The sequence below is a fragment of the Lithobates pipiens genome, unplaced genomic scaffold (assembly GCF_037356315.1).
Source record: "Lithobates pipiens isolate NorthernLeopardFrog02 unplaced genomic scaffold, aLitPip1_a1.2 Scaffold_10, whole genome shotgun sequence".
NCBI classification, from domain to species: Eukaryota; Metazoa; Chordata; class Amphibia; order Anura; family Ranidae; genus Lithobates; species Lithobates pipiens.
This window is the reverse complement of record NW_027507686.1, coordinates 67,910,805-67,932,811: the sequence shown is the minus strand read 5'-3', so window position 1 is coordinate 67,932,811 and position 22,007 is coordinate 67,910,805. Positions and strand designations below refer to the sequence as shown.

The window sequence follows — 22,007 nt, the reverse complement described above, 5'->3', positions numbered from 1 at the left end:
CGTTTCTGAGGTATTATGATCTCTTTTTTTTTCTTTAGGATCTTTTGCCACTGTCGCCTCAGTTTATCCCCCGGCTCCATTCCATCGGGGTGGGGGAAGGGGTTTCTTTAGACCCCCTCTTTACCTTGAGAGCAAATCCAACCTAGTATATATACATTTTTACAAGTAAACCTTGGATACTGGAAAGCCACGTATGATATCTGCTTGATTCAAGTGTTTTTAACCACTAACATGCCGCATGTCTACATCTTTGTAATTTGATTTGTAAGTGCAATATTGGATGATTTTACATGGTCTGTATGTCATTATTACATCCTAATGTCCTGCCATTTGTGTTCTCCACCAGAATTACGCTTTTTGTCCCATACCTATCCCTGATGAAGGAAATCATAATACCTCCGAAACACATAGGGTAACAAGTACTTCGGTCTACCTTACTTTGTATGGGTGATACATTTATTAGATATATTGTATCACATAGAGGGCTGCTTGTCTTTTAATTGTTTTGTGATATACATCCTTATTTTGCTATTACATATATATACTTTGTTCAAATAAAAATAGTTCTTACTCTTCTTCATTATTGTACGTGCCTCCAAAGTCCACCAATAGGGGTCTTCTCTCTTTTTGAAGACAAAGTTGGGGCCTTGCAGATTTGAGCCATGGAGGCTTGGTGATGCACTGCCCACGAAGCACTAACAGCCCTGGTGGAGTGCGCTTTTATTTGAGCGGGTGGAATCTTCCTCTTCAAACCATAAGCTTGAACAATTACTTGCCGAATCCATTCAGAAATAGTAGATTTCGATGCAGACTGTCCTTTTTTTTAGGACCTTCTGGCAACACAAACAAAACATCAGTTTTTTTAAATGGAGCAGTCGCCTTCAAGTAGTCTGAGGCCGCGTACACACGCGGGGACTGTCTGCCGAAACTAAGTTCGTCAAACAGTCCGCTCAAACTTTTGAATGAACGAACACGCCCACACACGGCACTTTTTGAGCGGACAAATACGTCAAACTTTGTTCGTCGTACTAAGTCCGCGCAACTTTTGAAATGAACGGACTCGCCCACACACGAGGCAACAGTCCGCTCATTTCGAGCGCGTGTGCAGGTAGGCGGGGCCCGCGACGGAGACGTCGCGGGCTCCGCCGCCTGGAATGTACTTAAAGGGGAACCCCAACGCCGAAAAAAATCGGCGTGGGGGTCCCCCCAAAGTCCACAACAGACCCTTGTCCGAGCACGCTACCCGGCCGGCCAGGAAAGGGGGGCGAGCGAGCGCGCCCCCCCTCCCGAGCCGTACCAGGCCGCGTGCCCTCAACATGGGGGGTGCCTTGGGGAAGGGGGGGCCGCGCGGCCCCCCCACCCCAAAGCACCTTGTCCCCATGTTGATGAGGACAAGGGCCTCTTCCCGACAACCCTGGCCGTTGGTTGTCGGGGTCTGCGGGCGGGGGGCTTATCGGAATCCGGGAGCCCCCTTTAATAAGGGGGCCCCCGGATACCGGCCCCCCACCCTATGTGAATGAGTATGGGGTACAATGTACCCCTACCCATTCACCTGTAAAATAAAAGTACCCAAAAAAAAAAACACAACACACGAGATAAAATATTTTATTGCACAGCTCCGGGGGTCTTCCGTCTTCGGGGGTCTTCTCGCCGGACTCCTCCGCTATCTTCTTGTAGCTCTTTTGCTAGCGGAGGAGTCCGGCTTTCTTCCTCCCCGCCGCCGGCCTCTTCTCCCGACTTCGGGGGTTTTTTCCCCCTCTTCGGTTCTTCTGCCGGGCCACCGCGCCTTCTTATAGCTCTTTTGCAGGCGGTGGCCCGGTCTTCTGTCGCCACCGCCTTCCGCTCTTCTGCCGGGCCACCGCGCCTTCTTATAGCTCTTTTAGAGGCGGTGGCCCAGTCTTCTGTCGCCGCTGTCGCCTTTCGGTCGCCTTCCGTTCTCCTTCTTGTTCTTCTTCTTCTCCAGGAGATGTTGACACGTCGCTCTCTCCGGCCGGAATGTCAGAGCCGCGCTGCGCGGCCACTTATATAGTGACAATGGGGCGGTGTCACATGGTATATGTCACATGGGTTGGTCACATGGGTTGATGTCACATGGGGACTATGACATCGTAAGGGGGCGGGGTCACCATGTGACCAACCCATGTGACATATACCATGTGACACCGCCCCATTGTCACTATATAAGTGGCCGCACAGCGCGGCTCTGGCATTCCGGCCGGAGAGAGCGACGTGTCAACATCTCCTGGAGAAGAAGAACAAGAAGAAGAACGGAAGGCGACCGGAAGGCGACAGCGGCGACAGAAGACCGGGCAACCGCCTCTAAAAGAGCTATAAGAAGGCGCGGTGGCCCGGCAGAAGAACCGAAGAGGGGGACAAGACCCCCGAAGTCGGGAGAAGAGGCCAGCGGCGGGGAGGAAGAAAGCCGGACTCCTCCGCTAGCAAAAGAGCTACAAGAAGATAGCGGAGGAGTCCGGCGAGAAGACCCCCGAAGACGGAAGACCCCCGGAGCTGTGCAATAAAATATTTTATCTCGTGTGTTGTGTTTTTTTTTGGGTACTTTTATTTTACAGGTGAATGGGTAGGGGTTCCATGTACCCCATACTCATTCACATAGGGTGGGGGGCCGGTATCCGGGGGCCCCCTTATTAAAGGGGGCTCCCGGATTCCGATAAGCCCCCTGCCCGCAGACCCCGACAACCAACGGCCAGGGTTGTCGGGAAGAGGCCCTTGTCCTCATCAACATGGGGACAAGGTGCTTTGGGGTGGGGGGGCCGCGCGGCCCCCCCTTCCCCAAGGCACCCCCCATGTTGAGGGCACGCGGCCTGGTACGGCTCGGGAGGGGGGCGCGCTCGCTCGCCCCCCTTTCCTGGCCGGCGGGTAGCGTGCTCGGACAAGGGTCTGTTGTGGACTTTGGGGGGGACCCCCACGCCGATTTTTTTCGGCGTTGGGGTTCCCCTTTAAGTCCATACCAGGCGGCGGAGCCCGCGACGTCTCATTCGCGGGCCCCGCCTACCTGGAGACGCGCTCGAAATGAGCAGACTTTCCTCCGAGCGGGAACAGTTTGCTCATTTCGAAAGTGGCCTACACACGGGCGGACTGTCCGCTCAAACCAAGTTTCAGCGGACAGTTTTTCGGAATTTCCGAAAAACTTTGTTCGTCAAACTGTCCGCTGAAACTGTCCGCTGAAGCCCCACACACAAGCGGACTGTCCGCTGAAACACTGTTCAGCGGACAAAGTTGAGCGGACAGTCCGCCCGTGTGTACGCGGCCTGACTGCTCTCACCACATCCAGAGAATGTAGTGATTTCTTTTCTGTAGAACAGGGATCTAGAAAGGACGAAGGTAGAATATATCCTGGTTTAAATGAAAACCTGACATTACTTTCGGTAGAAAATTAGGATGAGGATGCAATACTACCTTATCCTTTTGAAGAATTAAATATGGCTCTACAAGAAAGAGCATCCAACTCTGATACCCTTCTTGCAGAAGACATGGCTACCAGAAAAATTATTTTCCTTGTCAGAAGGACCCAGGGAATATGCTGTATCGGCTCAAAAGGCTGTTTCTGCAATGCCGACAGGACTAAACTCAATTCTCAAGGGTTCAGGGGTGACCTAACCGGAGGATTAAGCCGTGTTGCCCCCTGAATAAAACCACAAACAAAAGAATGCAAAGCAAGTGGTCATTGAAACGATACTGATAATGCCAAGACCTGGCTTTTGAGTACAAGGCCAGCTTCATCTCTAACCCCATCTGGTCAAGGATTCTGCCAATGACACTTCCTGGGGTGCCTTCCAGACTCTATAATATATGATTCTGGAGGTCAGTTTCCTTGCATTAATCAAGGTAGATACCACAGAACCTGATAGCTCACGCTCCTTCAAAATGTAGGTCTCAATAGCCAAACCGTTAAATTTAGCATTTGTAAGGTAGGATGGAATACCGGACCTTGCGAGAGAAGGTCTGGATGTGGTGGTAGGGTCCATGGTTCCCCTACCGCCATTCTTATGATCTCTGCATACAAGGATCTTCTGGGCCACAAAAATCACCGGCTTCCCTTCCTGCTTGACCCTGCAAAGAAAACACGGAAGCAGCAGAATAGGAGGGAATGCATAAATCAGTGAAAACGTATTCCACTGGAACACCAAGGCATCTGTTTCGAATGCTAGTGGATCCCTTGTTCTTGATACAAAGTTGTCGATCTTTTTGTTGAACCTGGACGCAAACAGATCTACGTCCGTGATCCCCCATCTTCGGCGTATCGTCAGGAATACATCGGGGTAAAGGGCCCACTCTCCCCGGAACAACTGTTGACGACTCAAGTAGTCCCCCTGCCAATTTTCTACTCCTGGAATGAAGACTGCCGATTTGCAAGGTACATTGTTTTCTGCTCAAGTTAGGATATGATTCGCCTCTCCCTGGGCCGCACGACTTCTCGTGCCCCCTTGGTGATTGTTATATGCCCCTGCTGTGGCATTGTTGGATTGGATCCTGACAGGACACTGGCCAATATTGAGAGGACCCTCATTTTAAAGCTAGTCAGTGATCGTCCCCTGGTCACCTATAGATGAGCCAAAAACATCAAAGCAAAAATAGCTCCCAGCAAGACAAAATCATCTCATCCCATCACAAGTACATCATCAACTTTTTTCAACATCAAAAGGTATGCACCAATGCAAAAAACCTCTATGTCTTACATGTGCTCATGTAACACATAGACAAAAGGACTTCTATCGCAAAGGCAAACAGTACCTAATACCAGATTTTTTTAATGCTCCTCTGAATATGTAATCTATTGCTTGACCTGTCCCTGTGGTCTACATTATGTAGGCCGTACGATTAGGACTCTGCTGAAGCGGTTTGGAGAACATCGAAATCTAGTGGAACAAGGCAAAGATAAACATAGTGACATTTTTTGGAATTTCATGATCAATCATCTCTAGGACTACGAGTTTGGATACTAGAATCCATCACGAAGACTCTGCCCACTGCCGAACATTATAAAAGACTATGTAAAAGGAGAAAACTATTGGATTTATTCCCTGGATACCTTATCGTCCGGAGGCCTAAATGAAAGCAAAGAAATGAATACCTTGCTATGATGGGATGTCAAACATACGCTATACTTTTCTGATGAATGCCCCTCCTTTATTTGACAGATACTCTGGGAAACAGGAGAGGACATATATGCATGTGTATATATATATTTATTACACACACACATTCATACATGCGTATATATTTTAGATACCATGTTCAGTGCATGTGGGTCTATACACAAATACATGATTATAATAATTTCAATCCCATTTTTAATGCTTTCGAAATATTTAAAAACATTTTTTAAAAACTTTACAATCTAAAAGTGAAATAAATTATATATATACATTTTATCTATAAACACCACTATGGGAGTGATATTATCCATTAACCAAATTAGCTGCTACAATGGTAACATTACTATTAATCTAATTTTATTTACTCTAATCTTACTACTTCATCTTCATCAATTGTATTATTTTAATACTAGAATATATATATATATATATATATATATATATATATATATATATATATATATATATATATATATATATATATATATATATATACATACACACACACACACACACACACACACACACACACACACTACTACTACTACTACTACTACTACTATTATCCATTACGTTTTTAAATAATATCCATTATTGATTAATTAATCCTCGGATTTTCTCATTTATTATTGATTTATATACCAGACCGGCACTAATATAATGAGATACCTCCTGTTATTTACTTTATTTTAGGTCACTGGTCGTCTGTATGAACTAATACCATTTCTATACAACATTCCCCAGTCCAATTGATAGGATCGACAGCCAGGCCACATAACAGTATTTGAAAGTAATTAAGCATTTTATGAAGCATTTTTGCAATAAGTATAATCTCAGATTCTGCTAGCTTTCTATGTTTTGTTTCTATGGTAATCAATTAGGGCCGAAACAACGAATCGATTAATTGACAACTAATCAATTATGAAATTAATCGATTATGAAAATAGTAAATCGATTAATCGGCCACTAAAATAATGGGGTTAAAAAAAAAAAACTAAAATTAGCCCTTTATGGTACAAAAAGAGCAAATAGCTACTGTAAATATTACTTCACTGTCCCATGGTAAAAAATGAACCTCTTACAGTAGCGATTATTTTCTTTTTTTGTAATAATTTTTGTTTTTTTAACCCCATTATGTTACTAAACATCTCAGGCCTGGGTCACACCTCTGTTTTTTTTTGTGCTTTTTGCAGAAACACACTACAGTTCATTTACATGGTTTCCTATGAGACATGTTCATATCCATGATTTTTTCAGCTGCTTCGTATTTGGAAGAGACAAGGACTTTTTTTTTTTAATGCAAAATGGTGCTATTTTGGTTAAATATACTTCAGTGGAGAAGCTGCAGAAAAGCATGTAATAATGCGTTTTTGCAGCGTGTTGCTGTGTTTTTTATTAACCGATTAATCGAAATAATAATCGGCCAACTAATCGATTATGAAAATAATCGTTAGTTGCAGCCCTATAATCAATCATGTGAGCAGGATTAGTTCAGGCATATAATTCACATGGCCTCCATTGAAGCCTGAGGAAGAGGCACGCATGCCCCGAACGTGAAGCACTGCCCACTGACCCGACCTGGAAGTGCAATCTGCCCGTGTGCGCCACTGATCACAGTCCACACCACGGAAGCATTGTGTGCCCACTTTGTGGCCAGAGGATTGGTAGGATCGCGGACATACATCTAGAACAGGATTGAACATCTCCCTCCACCCGGAATTCGAAGCAGATGATACCACTGTACACACCTATTTTTATCACACCCTTGTGAGTGTATCCTATATTCTTCTATTTTATTAAAATACATTTGCATACTGCACTTAGTGGGTGCTGTTCTCTTGTCCTTTTCTGCATTTCAGAGTTTTTTTGCCTTCTAAACTACTGAACTGGCAGCCCTCCATGGACAGTTAATCACCAATTGGTTCCCACATGGACTGATTTCCTCCTAAAAGGAACTGATTGATCTATTCCCCCATGCCCCAGCCCAATCTGTTTTTATGATATTGTTATATCCAGAGTGTGCCGTATTATCCAATTATATGTACACAACAATTCCGTAACCTGATTGTTCAGGCCCTCAGGGCCAAGCGTGCTGCCCGAATCTCTAGAATGTTGATGGGCAAGGTCATTTCTGATCTGGACCATTTCCCTTGGACAGTCGTCTCTTACAGGACTGCTCCCCAACCTGAAAGGCTGGCATCTGTTACCACCTTCCAGGTAACTGGTAGGAAGGATTTTCCTTTCTGCAGATTCTTGGTTATTAACCAACTGAGGCTCCGGTGCACCCTTGGAGGCAGACGCATTGGAAAATCTAGCGCTTGGACCTTCTTGTTCCAAGCCGATAGAATACTGTTTTGCAGCAGCCTCAAATGAAACTGAGCATAAGGAACGGCCTCGAACAAAGCCACTAACTTTCCCAACAGCCTCATGCAAAGTCAAATGGAAGGATTCTTCTTTGCCTTGACCAGATGAATCAGATCCTTTATGGCACTGATCTTTGCCTGAATACCCTTTTCTGGGCTGTATCTATGATCAAATTCTATGCTCCTTGATGGTTTTAAAGGAGGATTTCTCTAGGTTGAGAATCCAACCTAGGTATTCCAAGTAGCTGACTGTGGTGGTCATGCTTTGGTCTAAGCGGGCTACCAACTGATCTATCAAGAGTAGATTGTGTAGGTACGCTATAATGGTTATACCTTGGGCCCTTACTCTGGTCTAGAGGAGGGGCCAAGACCTTTGTAAACACTCAAGGTGCAGCAGTTAGACCAAAAGGAGCTACAAACTGAAAATGAAGATCTTCTACCTCAAAGCGTAAATACTTCTGGTGAGCTGGAAAAATCGGCACATAGAGGTATGCATCCTTGATGTCGATTGAAACCAGAAGTTCTCCTTCTTGTAGGATGGAGACTATTGATCGGATTGACTCCATGAGGAAAGAACAGATATTCAGGAACCGGTTTAGATCTTTGAGATCCAGAATGGGTCTGACATCTCCATTTGGTTTTGGTACAGTGAAAAGGTCTGAATAAAACCCCAATCCCTGCTCCTGCATGGGGACCACCGAGATCACTTTTTGCGACAAAAGACGGACCAATGCTTGAAAGAGAGACTTCTTTTTCTCTGGATCCTTGGGCATATTTGATCTAAGAAAATGAGGAGACGGGGACTCTCAGAACTCTAGCTTGTAGAGCTATTGAAGAAGTCACCCATTTGTCTCGACACTCTTCCTGCCAGATCCTTGAAAACTGCAGAAGTCTTCCCCCCACTCGAGCAAGCGGGGGCGCCCCTTCATAAGGAGGCTTTAGTATTTTGTTTGGTAGGTTTCCTCCCCCAGGATTTCTTTTGTCCCTGGGGTTGACCCTGAGGTTTACCTCTTGAACCTGACGGTGGAGGCCGTTGTGACCAACACCTAAGACACTGGCGAAAAAAACTGAGGTACTCCCAGGAATGGAATTCTTGTCGTAGGGTGTGCCAGTCTCCATCACCTGAAGGTGGTCTATAATCCACATAGTAACTACTATGGCTCTGTGTCCCATGATGTACGATAAAGAAAAGTCTTTAAAAGAATGGACAAAGCTGAAACCTGTCCTTAGTCTTTAAGGCCAAGACCTGATTGTAGGAAGTCCAGAATGCAAGGCACATGGTAATTTCTGTAGTAGTGACTGAAGTGCCTGTGTTACACTAGGCCAACAAAAAAAAGGGGGGGGGGGGGATTTCTATGTGCAATAATAAATCTAAGTGTTTTTTTCTTGCTTTCAGCAAGATTGGAATCTCAGATTCAGAGACCTCTCTATCTTAAGACCCAGGCTTCAACAGCCGTGCCATTGAACACAGACTAATAACCAGTATGGAAAAGAAAGCCCTTGAGATAGCAGATCTGGCCTGTTGAGAAAAGAGCGGGGGGTCTGCTGCTAGAAGTCTAAGTATACTGTGTCTGTATACTAGGTACTTCTGGGTTCTGGGCCAGTTCAGTGCAATGAAAATCACCATTGTCCTCTCTAGCCCTATCCTTTTGGGCAGACAAGGTAGAATTTGTACTGCGAAAGGTGCAGATGAGCCTGAACTAAAGCCAGGACATTATCAAGGCCTCCCGAGGCCAGCACCATTGGACACTTGGTCCTGGCTACACACAGAGATAGTTTGTTGTGAAATCTAGAAGCTACAATGTTGGAAGTCTCCCAATTCTAGCTTATCAGATTGAAAATGTCTGGGTAAAATGCCTTCTCCCCACGAGCCACGGTCTTGAACATATGAGGCAACACAACAAAAATAGGATTTTTGTACTCGCCGTAAAATCCTCTGGAGTTCACTGACTGACACAACTCCCATATTCTGGACCATCGGGTTGTTACGCCACCTTCAGGAGAGGACTAGGCAGAACATGTTAACATGTACAAATAACAACCCCCCAGCCTGCTTCCTGCAGCTTCAGTATGTCAACAAGCAATATAACATAATCAATAAGAGGGGAGGGTGCTGTGTCAGTCAGAGAACTCCAGAGAAAAGGATCATATGCCTGACTAAGTCCAAGTCTTCTGGTAAGCCTCCCCCAGTTTCACGGTGGTGGTGGTGATGCATGTATGAAGAGTACACAATTTCCTTTGGAAGCTGTTTCTTGGAAAGTTGTTTCTTCTAAAAATATCATTGAACTTTATATTTTGGGACTTACTTAGCACCTGCACTTCTTTTGGATAATTGTCCACATATGATTATTATTTATAGTTTTTGTTCATTTTTCACCTGTATTTGCATTTCAAAGGTTTATTTAACTGCTCAAATGCGGTTTAAGGTTTTTCACTATTAGGGAATTTGTTTTTTCTCACCTTAAGATTTCTTGTCTAGAAGCGGTGTTGGCGACTTGATAAAGTTTATTATCACAGCGCAGTATATACCAAAACAGTTGGTACTGATCCCATGGAACCACCAGCGTGATTGACACGTCTGCCCAAGGATCTCTTATCCTGGATATGAATCTCAGCCCCTTCCGATTGAGACGGGAGGTCAGGAGATCTACGTCTGGTGTGCCTCCCCGCAGGCACAGTAGCCTGATCATCTCTGGATGCTACGCCCATTCTCCTGGGCCCAGCATCTGGCAACTTAGGTAGTCCGCCTGCCAGTCTTCAATTCCCAGGATGCAAATGGCCGACAAGGCCGGTACCTGTCACTCTCTCCACTGAAGGATGTGAACGACCTCCCGAGCTGCAGCCAAGCTACTTGTTTCTCCTTGATGGTTGACATATGCCACCGCCGTGGCGTTGTCTGACCTGATCCTGATCAGACGCCCACGTAGTCTCATTGACTATGTGGAGAGGAAAAGCCTGATTGCTCGGAGTTCGAGCACATTGATCGGCAACTTGGGTTCCACACCCGACCAGAGACCCTGGGGCGACTGTACTCCCAGTACTCCCCCCCAGCTGGTCAGGGTGGAGTCTGTAGGGATCACAGTCCAAAGCAGAGGTAGGAACAACTACCCGGACCGAAGTGCCGGGGACCTCAGCCACCAAAGCAGGGTGTCTCTGACTGACTGGCTCACCTGAATCTGCCGATCCAGGGATAACAGAGATAGGTCCCATTTTGTTAAGATCTCCTTCTACAAGACTCTTTAATTCTGGAGGTGGAAGCTGCTCTCAGAAGGAGATCGTCCAGATAACTTGCCATTGCGATCTCGTGTTGTCTCAACAACGCCAAAATTGGAGTCAATACCGTGGTAAAGATTCGGGGTGTTGAAACCAAGCCAAAAAAGGGGTAGCCACAAACTGGTAGTGGGCTTCCCCGACTGCAATTCGCAGAACCCTCTGATGCCTGAGGCATATGGGTATGTGCAGGTACGCATCCTGGAGTTCAAAGACGCCAGGGAGTCCCCTTGATGGAGTGCAGCGACTACTGAGCAAACCGATTCCATTCTGAACCTCTGTACTTTAACAAAGCAATTGAGGCTATTGGGTCCAAGATTGGATGTACCCCTTCCTTTTTGGGGACTACAGAATGGAGTAGAACCCCTGAAAACTTTCCGACTCCGGAACAGGCACTACCAACCTGCGGCTTAGCAGGTCCCATACTGCCCCCAATAGGGCCTCCCAGCGAGCCGGGAGTAAGGGTATGCTGGAGGGGAAGAGTCTGTTTGGTTGCCAAGAGAGGAACTCTATCTTATAGCCAGAGGAAATCAGTCGCAGACCCAATCGGTCAGATAGCCAGGAGGCTCACCGCTCTGCAAACTCCCGAAGGCGACCCCCCACCTGTATGATGGGTAGGGGCAAACCTTCATGCAGTAGCACTTTAGCTCGCAGGCTTGTCAGGCTTGCGGTTCCAGGGATGCTCTTGTCCCTCAGAGGTCGTCCTCTTGGACTGGGAGCGTTTAGCTGAAGTCCCGGACAGACGGAAAAAACTATTTTGAGCGGAAAATGAGCGCCCTTGCCTGTGGTGTGGCTCCTTAGTCTTCCTGGCCTGTGGGAGCAAGGTACTCTTCCCACCTGTGACATTCTTAATAATGTCATCCAACGAGGCTCCCAAGAGCTGCTCACCAAGCAAGAGTAGATCTGTCAAGGCTTTTTTTTAGATGCCTAATCAACAGACAAGCATTTCAGCCAAATCAGGTGCCTCAGCACCACTGCTGACACTGAAACCCTGGATAGCAGAGGAAGCGTATCCAGAGCTGCGTCCCAAGCGTACTTAAGACCGTGCACTAACTGGTCTGCTAGTTCCACACAGACGGGAGTAGCCTGCTGCTTCTCCAATTCGCAGTGCAAAAGTTTGCCCATTCAGTAAGTGTCTGCGACACAAGTGCTGTGGTCAGTACTGGTTGTATTGCTGACCCCCAACCGTAAATAAGGAACGGGCCTCTGCCTCAGTTCCTGCCCGGGAGGTCCTTAACCAAAGGAGCCCCCTCTACCGGGATCGTGGTTACTTATCTAATCTGGATACTGGGGATCCACGACCGGAAGAGCCGACCATTATTGCAGAAGGCTTTCCACAAGGGGGTAACACACCACCATGCGATGCGTTACTACCGATCTGCGATTGGCTGTGTCCAAGGGACACAGCCAACACAGAACTTCCCCGATGCACGCTCTCAGGAGCGCGCATTGCGGAAGTAAACAGGAGGATGTCCGGGGACGCCCTCCCGGCAGGTAGCGTCCACGCTGTAGCAGTCTTTTGGCTATAGCGTGGGCGCAAAGTGGTTAAATATGAAATGTAATAAAGCTTGTGCCCTGAGACATACATTATTCCTTCATGGACACATGTTAAAGTTCCATGAACATCATGTTATATAGAGGCCACGCTAATACCCGAGACAGCACTGATACTCCAAGTTACGGTGCACCCTCTGCCACCTGAAAAGACTAAGCAGTAAGGTGGGGTTGCCTAAAATGCAGACCTGACTACCATACGTTACAGATTATGGGATGCCAAAAATCCACTAGAACAAGCCTCCAAATGCACCCCTCTTTCTGCTAATTTGGAGCGCAAACACACTTAATTGCACATGCGCGTATTTTATTCGCGCCTGCAACCGCCTCACTTATTGCAATCATTGTGGAAGATGAGAAGGCGCTGCTGCTGGCTGTTTGTCAGAGCAGAAGGTAAGCAACCAAGTTGCGTCCCTTATGTTCTTGCCTTTGGCAGCCATGGCTTTTAGAACCACTTGCACACTTTGAAAACATGCAGGACTCTGATGGCATGGTTGGATCTGAACCGATAACCCCAGGGCCACCTGGTAGAAGCATCAACCACCAAAATATGGTTATACCCTGTACCAACATTTATTGTGGCACAAGGACACACACTACATAAATGCAGCAATATAAACTATCATATCCTCTACACACGAGGCATAACATTTTGATACAGTATCAACACCATCCCAAAATGCATATGTACAACGCATGACATGAAGACTTAGGGTTGAAAATTTGTTGCAACACTCCACACTAAGTGAAGCAAAACATTCCATTCCATTAATGTCTTTATTAGCAAGGAAGCTCTGAAGAGGGAACCAATGTAGTACAAGATAGATAACCCCAGCACTCATAAGTAAAGCACATGTAAATAGCTGTAGCGTTAATGATTCTAGCATTAAACTAGTGCTGCAGAGAAAGCCCATGACAATCTCTATATGTTTAGATAGAGGGCACATTCACTACAAGGAAGTCATGCAGAGGTCTAAAACTGATCTAGGATGGATAACAAAAAAGAGCACAAGAATCACACATGGCCTGTCAGTTCTTGTGTTAAAATACTAATTGGCTGCAGAACTCTGTTACCAAGCTGTATAAAACATTACCTAGATCAGGGATATGCAGCTGTTGCAGAACTACAAGTCCCATGAAGCATCAGACGACTGACAACCACAAGCATGACACCCAGAGGCAGAGGCATGATGGGTCTTGTAGTTTTGCAACAGCTGGAGGTCCACCAATTGCATATCCCTGACCTAAATGGTTAACGCTGTGGAATGGGATTGACATCAGAAGTACATGAGTACAACACACTATCCTGGCAAGGGTCTATAGTGTAACTGGTTGCAACACCAGACTAAACCAAGTGCTGACATGCAGTAGGAGACATTACATAAATATAAAATCTTAGGCCCAAAAGAGACTTGTGCTAAGGCTGTACATTTTCCCTAACACAGATTTCTATCACAGAGAATGTGTATGGCAGGATAAACCCCACAGAACTACTGAGGCTTGTAAGGTCAAATCCCAAGTGAGTGAAGGCATATTACACCAGGTGACAAGTCCTTCATCATAAAGCTCTGGAGTTTACACTACCTCCCTCCCAGCTCTGCACTAGTGGGAATGGGGGGCTCTGTAAGACAAGTGGAGATTAACAATTCAGCTGGCAGAAGTTTAATCGACTGCAGATTGCACCCTGTGTAGGAAGGCAAGGTCAAAACACCTGTGAGGCAGCCACACCCAGGTAACAGACAAAAATGCAAAACCATATGTAAACCCAGTAACACCAAAATGGTTACTACACATCACACCCAAGATGCAAAGTAGAAAATTAAACGTTAGGCCTAAAAGACAGTCTTGTGCTAAGGCTGTAAATTTACCTTTTTCACCGACCTCTCCAATGAGGCTTGTATAGACCGGTCCCAGGTGAGTGAGGACTCATCCATCAAGAGCTTGAGGAGTTTACACTTAAACCTTTCCGGCTCTAGTGGAAATGGAAAGCTCTGAGACAGGTGGAGCAAAAAGGATTACTACTCAGACCCTTGTGAAGTAGAACATTAAACCTCAGGCTTTAAGACGCAGACTTGTGCCAAGGCTGTACATTTTTTCAAATTTTTATTCTTTATTCAAAGGACAGAGAAACATGGAGCAAAACAGTTAAATGTTACAGAGAACAGATAACAATAGAAATAAACCATTGCAGCAACGGGTGAGATATAAAACATGCACAAGTGGTACATTAACCTATGGCGCAAAGAAAGAGGGTCACCCGACAACTCAGCGTTGTCCAAGTAACTCTTTCCCAGCTCTCTAGTGGGAATGGAAGGTTTCCGTGAGACAGGTGGAGAATAAAAACACCTGTCAGCTGAAAATAATATGTGTAGGGAGGTAAACCAAGCACCTGTGAGGCAACCACACCTAGGTAACAGATAATAGAAAAAAATAAATAAAAATCAGGCTAATTAACCGGTTCCCGACCAGCGCACGCCGATGTACGTCAGCAGAATGGCACGGGCAGGCATATTGGCGTACAGGTACGCCCAATCTCTAATGCCGCCCTGCCATCACGAGCACGCTGCTGCTGGTCGGGGGACCCCCGTGAGTCCGGTCGCGTGTCCCGCGGACTCGATCGCCATGGGCATACCCGCGATCGTCTCACGGGGCGGCTGAACAGAGAGATGCCGTTGTAAACAGCATCTCACCGTTCTGCCTAGCAACTAGTGACGCTGATCTCTGCTCCATGTGAATGGAGCAGAGATCAGTGTTCACTAAATGAAAGCCCAGGCCCCAACAGTTAGTAACACACCCCTAGGAACACTTAACCCCTACACTGCCATCCACTGGTTAACCCCTTAACTGCCAGTGTCATTTACACCGGAATCACTGCATTTATATAGCAGTGATTGCTGTATAAATGACAATGGTCCCAAAAATGTGTCAAAAATGTCCGATGTGTCCGCCATAACGTCGCAGTCACAATAAAATTCGCCGATCGCTGCCATTATGTAAATGTAATATTAGTTGACTGAGTTTAATGCACAATGTAGAAGGATACCGTTAGCTTAAATGGAGAGACACCACCGATGGGTATTGACATCACCAGAGGTAGTGCGCTAAGGGTTCCACATGTTCTCGATGACAGAATATGGGGACACGGAATCCAATACTTGACCATTGTGGAGATGGGGACACTCAGTCTCGATCTCGGCGTACGCGAGACCTATCAGCACGTAGCGTATGTAAATTATTGAGACCGGAGCGGAATCTACATAACATCGAATGCAATATCTAAGATCGAATGTTTCGACGCACATGATAAATTTCGACGCACGTGCCGGAGACCGTGGCGAACTCTCAAGTCGAATGCCTGGTATTATATACCAGTTTTCGAAATGGGGATGTCGAATGCTGTGATTTGAGCATGCGCAAATCAGGGATTTGATTTCGGCGCGTGTTGTGGACGTTAGTACACACTCCATTAATATGGGTGTGACAGAGGGAGAGCCAAGGACGTTGATTGGACGATGGGGGAATATAAGGTGGGATGCTGGACCAGATAGCCAATCCCATGATTAAGTCTGATATGACGAAACATGTCGGGGGCGTTGCTATCTGGTGAATATTGAGCTGACATACACGGAGCTGGGAAGGAGGCACAGGACTAAGAGGACTAAATCATTTGACTTGAAGGCGCCCTTTTCGAACAGACCTGCTGTGTGGGACCAGGCGGGACGCACGAGGAGGGGTGAGATTAAGCGATTCAGTACCGCATCTAATGAGTCCGCCGTGACCACCAATGCCCCGACGTATTCAGAATAGTATTGTGGAGTGAAGTTGTGAAGCGAGTCTTTTTACTCTTTTGAAGTGATTTTGCTTTTTTAAGTTCATGTGAGTGCATAAGGAGTGAGATTTTTTAAAAAACATTAAAGAGTGATTGCAGTATTACACTATTGGGGTCTCCCTCTGTGATTTCTCTTTGAGGTATATATATATACAATGACGTGCGTAAGTGGAGAAGTTCCAATCGGATGTGCTGGGGTCTGAATTTCATCTTGAGAGATTTTTTGAAAGCCCTTTAGCCTCACACGAGAGTGTAAGGCTTAGCAGTCGGTGAGTGTTTTCACGAAGGGGGGATCATAAATCACGGATGGTGTGGTGAAGGAGTCACTTGTAAAAAGGAATCTGAACACTGGAGATTTTTTCACGCATTTATAGAAAGACTTTCTGTAATCTGGATATTCTTAAATACTGTTTGGTGGATGGACTATATTCACATTTTTTTATATTTGTCACTGTATATGTAATCTAAATGTAAATTTGGGTATTCACTGAGTGATAAATATTTATATAATTTGTTATTGATCACACAATTTATGGTCTGAGATAGGATCACTGAGGAGGTGAGGGCACGTTTACTGAAAGGTACACAGGTAATAGCGCCACGTGCAACCAATTAGTTATTTGGAATTTTAACACTAGTTTTGTATGCACCTTTATATATTTGACAGTTTATGGTAAGTGGCCGCTAAGGTATAAAATATTGGGTCATCTGTAGCGCTGTGACGATACACTAGGTAAAGGGCTTGTGGGGTGTGTATCTTTAAAATAAGATCGCTGCCATTACTAGTAAAAAAAATTTTTTTTTATAAAAATGCCATAAAATTATCCCCTATTTTGTAAACGCTATAACTTTTGCACAAACCAATCAATAATCGCTTATTGTGATTTTTTTTTTACCAAAAATATGTAGAAGAGTACGTATCGGCCTCAACTGAGGGAAAAAAATGTTTTTTTATATATTTTTTGGGGATATTTATTATAACAAAAAGTAAAAAATAATGCGTTTTTTAAAAAAATGCATTATTTTTTACTTTTTGTTATAATAAATATCCCCAAAAAATATATAAAAAAACATTTTTTGTTTATAGCGCAAAAAATAAAAACTGCAGGGGTGATCAAATACCACCAAAAGAAAGCTCTATTTGTGGGAAAAAAAAGGACACAATTTTGTTTGGGAGCCACTTCGCATGGCCATGCAATTGTCAGTTAAAGCGACGCAGTGCCGAATCGCAAAAAGTGGTCTGGTCTTTGACCAGCAAAATTGTCCGGGCTGAAGTGGTTAACATGCTCTGTGAGCCTAGAGAAGATTGGGAAAAAACGCTCCTCTCTTTTTAAGCTCTACACATCCTAGTATGAAAACCAACTAGTATAACTAGCATGCAAAAAACACTGACACTTTCAGCTGAGAAGTAGTGGGGCCAGTAACCCCCCCCCAATCCACCTCCTAGGGTTCCCCTACAACCCCCCCCCCCCTTACCCACAGGGGTAGGGGATCTTGGCACTAGTCAGGTTCATTATCCTCCCTGGTAAATATGGGGAGCCCAACAGTGCCCTGTCACATTAACGCCAACTCAAGGGGCCCCAGATGACAAATTACAGGCTAGGGGAAAACCTAGGCGCAAACACAAGTGAAAGTAGGTAGGTACAGCAACCTCCATCTTACTTGTGTCCTGCTGGTGCCAAGGGCGCCTGTATCTGCTGGAGCTGTAATCGGCGTTGAACCCAAAATGCAGCATTAGCTCCTCCACCTGTAGCTTCCCAATAGCCTGTGTCTGAGGGAAATGCTATTTAAAAGGCACCAGCTAGCCCTTCCCCTATTCCTGCACCGAAATAGAGGCTTTGAACCAGAGCCTCCGGCGCCCGGAGATGACTTTTCCCCTACAAGGATTACTGCTGTGCATCAATCCGGTCACACAGGCCACAACCCAACGTAGCTACTGCGCGAGCCCCTCTGCCCAAAAATGTCCTATAGTGCAGACAGTGCATGCCCCCAGATACTTGGACTGGGGATCCATGCTGCCTGTGCTGGTCCCTGTCATGGCTTTTGCCAGAGTGGTCTTGGAGGTCCCTCTTGATGAAAATCCTACTAGCTGCTCCCAGTGGAGCCAAGTAGGTAAAGATGTGGGTGGAACAAAAAAAAAAGCCAGAGAACACAGACCTCCCTCTACCTGGTTCCAGGTGATGAATCTCCTCTGTCTAGAGGAAACACAATAAACTGAACAGTTTAGCAGAGGGACTGCCTTTTAAAGTGTATTGCTGATGTGTTTCTTGTTCCTTTCGGGAGGAGGGGCTTCTCTCATAGGCTGTCCTGGAAGACTGGGGAAAAATTATCTTTTAGTGTCAGGTAGTTCAACATTAAACTTATGCAATTTGGAAATTGGAATAGCCATCCTGCTTTTACATCCACAAATACAGAGCATGCTCACAGTTGATTACAGCTCTATGCAAGTTGTTCCACTGAAGTGTGCATGAACACTAGCTTGCACTGAGCACAGAAGTTTTGCTATCTAAACACATTGGCTTGCACCCACTGACAGACATCAAAGCAGGACAGGTGTACTTGACATCAAGCTTTTTTTTTTTTTTGGTTTGAGACCTGGGATATGAAAGCATAGTAAACTGCGTGGGGGTACGATTCAATAACTTTTTAATACATTTTTCTTACATCAAATTTAAAGGAAAGCACTCATTCTTAATTGAGTTTTTCAATCGCTTTACAGTATGTTTGGTTTAACAAGTACATTTTTTCCATTTAATTTAAAGTGTGCCAATGAAAACATACTCGAATTTTGAATTCAAAATAAATAAGGAGGCCAAAAAAAAAACACTTAAAGTACAAAAAATACTCAAAAACAATAGGCAGAAATTAAAAATAGTTGCAAAATAGATGCGTGTTTGTCAAACGAAGTTAAAGTGATATTAAAGTCTTTTTGTTTTCCAAAATAACAAACATGTTATACTTACCTGCTCTGTGCAATGGTTTTGCACAGAGAAGCCAGATCCTCCTCTTCTCGGGTCACACTTCTGGCCCCTTCCTCCTGTTGAGTGCATCCACAGCAAGCAGCTGCTAAGGGGGCACCTGAGCCGAGTGTCCATTCAGACATGGAGCTGTGGCCTGGCCCGCCTCGCCTCTCTCCTCATTGACTTTGATTGACAGCAATGGGAGCCAATGGCACATTGCTGCTGTCTCAGCCAACGAGGGAGAGTCCCGGACAGCAGAGTATCTCATACAACGTCGCTGGATCGAGTGGAGCTCAGGTAAGTATCAGGGTAGGGGGTTTGCTGCACACAGAAGACTATCTTAATGCATAGAATGCATGAAGAAAAAAAAAACCTTATGCTTTTACAACCACTTTAAGGCTTGGATCACATATATGTAGTTTCCCCGCAGCTGCGTTTGCTTGTGCGCAGCAATCCATTCATTTGAATGAACTGTTGTATCCACTGAAAACACAGGAAAAAAGTCCTTGTGCCTTTTCAGAAAACACAGCCACAGGGAAACTGAATAGTGTGCTGAGGTTTCTAAAGGATTAATGGTACCACCATGCATCTCCTAAACGGCAGCGCAGATGCAACCACATGCACAAGTGTGAACCTAGCCTAAAACCATGCAAAAATGTTTACTGCTGCCTGTGTTTCCAACATCTAGGCACGTTGCCTTACTTACTATCTGATGACTGTCAGACAGAACAGTAAGTGAGGGAAATTTACACAATAGGAATACAGTAAAAAAAAAAAAAGTAGTACAGTTGTGGATTCTGGGTGTCCATTGGGGAGGTTTCCTTTTCCTTCCTGTCCAGACAAGACGGGTGTTAAATGGAACGTTTTTAAAGAGATTACATTTACACACAATAAAATCAAAATTGAAGTGAAGATAATCATGTGCCCAGAAATTTAGTTTCTCAAAAAGCACCACAGACATTCTTTAGCAACTTCAGCCCCCAAAGGATTTACCCCCTTCCTGACCAAGCCCTTTTTTGCGATACAGCACTGTGATGCTTTAACTGACAATTACGGGGCGCTGTACCCAAACAAAATTGATGTTTTATTCCTCACGCATAGAGCTTTCTTTTGGTGGTATTTGATCACCTCTGTGGTTTTTATTTTTTTCGCTATAAACAAAAAAAGAGCGATAATAATAAAAAATAAAAAAAGCAATATTTTTTACTTTTTGCTATAATGAATATCCCCAAAAAATATATTAAAAAAATGTCTTTCAGTTGAGGCCAATATGTATTCTTTTTTTTTTTTTTTACTTAAAAAAACGCAATAAACGCAAAAGTTATCGAGTCGACAAAATAGGGGATAGCTTTATGGCATTTATTATTTTTTTATTAGTAATGGCAGCGATCTGCGATTTTACGGACAGATCGGACACTTTTGACACTATTTTGGGACCATTGTAGGGCTGCAACGATTAATCGATATTATCGATAATAATCGATAATGAAAATCGTTGTCAACGATTTTCATTATCGATTAGTTGGTCCGCACCTTCCGCCTGTCTGTTAGTTGAAAAAAAACGGAAACAAATCCTCTCCTCCTATGTCATCCGTCCTCGGCGGCGCTCTCTGTGACCAGGCACGCACTCTCCGCGGCGCACCTCTCCTCCTCGCTGATGTCACGTGACATTCACACAGATCTCAGCCCCGCCCGCTGCTGCCTCGAGGGAACAGAGAGGGCGAGAATCTGTGAGGAGGACACAGCCGAGCTGCACACAGAGTGAAAAATGGTAGCAGCTATCGGCTAAAAGTTGTACCCAGCACGCGCGCGCGCGCGCGCGCACACGCACACACACACACACACACACACACACACACACACACACACACACACACACACACACACACACACGGGGACACCAATGATGGGGCACTATCCCCCCCGGCTGAAACACCAATGTGGCACTATTATTCCCCCCCCCCCCCCGCTGAAACACCACCAATGTGGCTCTATTATTTCCCCCCCCCCCCCCAGAAACACCAATGTGGGAGGAATAACGCCCAATCATTGGTGTCAGTGGGGGGAATAGTGCCCCATCATTGGTGTCAGTGGGGGGGGGATAGTGCCCCATCATTGGTGTCAGTGGGGGGGAATAGTGCCCCGTCATTGGTGTCAGTGGGGGGGAATAGTGCCCCGTCATTGGTGTCAGTGGGGGGGAATAGTGCCCCGTCATTGGTGTCAGTGGGGAGGGGGAATAGTGCCCCATCATTGGTGTCAGTGGGGAGGGGGAATGGTGCCCCATCATTGGTGTCAGTGGGGAGGGGGAATGGTGCCCCATGATTGGTGTCAGTGGGGAGGGGGAATAGTGCCCCATCATTGGTGTCAGTGGGGGGGGGGAATAGTGCCCCATCATTGGTGTCAGTGGGGGGGGAATAGTGCCCCATCATTGGTGTCAGTGGGGGGGGAATAGTGCCCCATCATTGGTGTCAGTGGGGGGGGAATAGTGCCCCATCATTGGTGTCAGTGGGGGGGGGGGAATAGGGCCCCATTGGTGTCAGTGGGGAGGGGGGAATAGTGCCCCATCATTGGTGTCAGTGGGGGGGGGAATAGTGCCCCATCATTGGTGTCAGTGGGGGGGGAATAGTGCCCCATCATTGGTGTCAGTGGGGGGGGGGGGGAAGTAGTGCCCCATCATTGGTGTCAGTGGGGGGGGGGGGGGAGTAGTGCCCCGTCATTGGTGTCAGTGGGGGGGGGGAATAGTGCCCCGTCATTGGTGTCCATGGGGGGGAATAGCGCCCCGTCATTGGTGTCAGCGGGGGGGAATAGCGCCCCGTCATTGGTGTCAGCGGGGGGGAATAGCGCCCCGTCATTGGTGTCAGCGGGGGGGAATAGGGCCCCGTCATTGGTGTCAGCGGGGGGGAATAGCGCCCCG

The 22,007-nt window shown here is 46.0% G+C and overlaps 1 long non-coding RNA gene across 1 annotated transcript in view; it reads right to left on the bottom strand.

Annotated features, from left to right (window-relative positions):
* Positions 1 to 21,053, bottom strand: part of LOC143931968 (uncharacterized) — a 72,918-nt gene extending 51,865 nt beyond the window's left edge. The window contains exon 1 of the long non-coding RNA XR_013262893.1: positions 18,301 to 21,053. This is a non-coding gene — a long non-coding RNA (uncharacterized LOC143931968). The remainder of the gene's footprint in view (positions 1 to 18,300) is intronic.
* Positions 21,054 to 22,007: the final 954 nt, after the last annotated feature.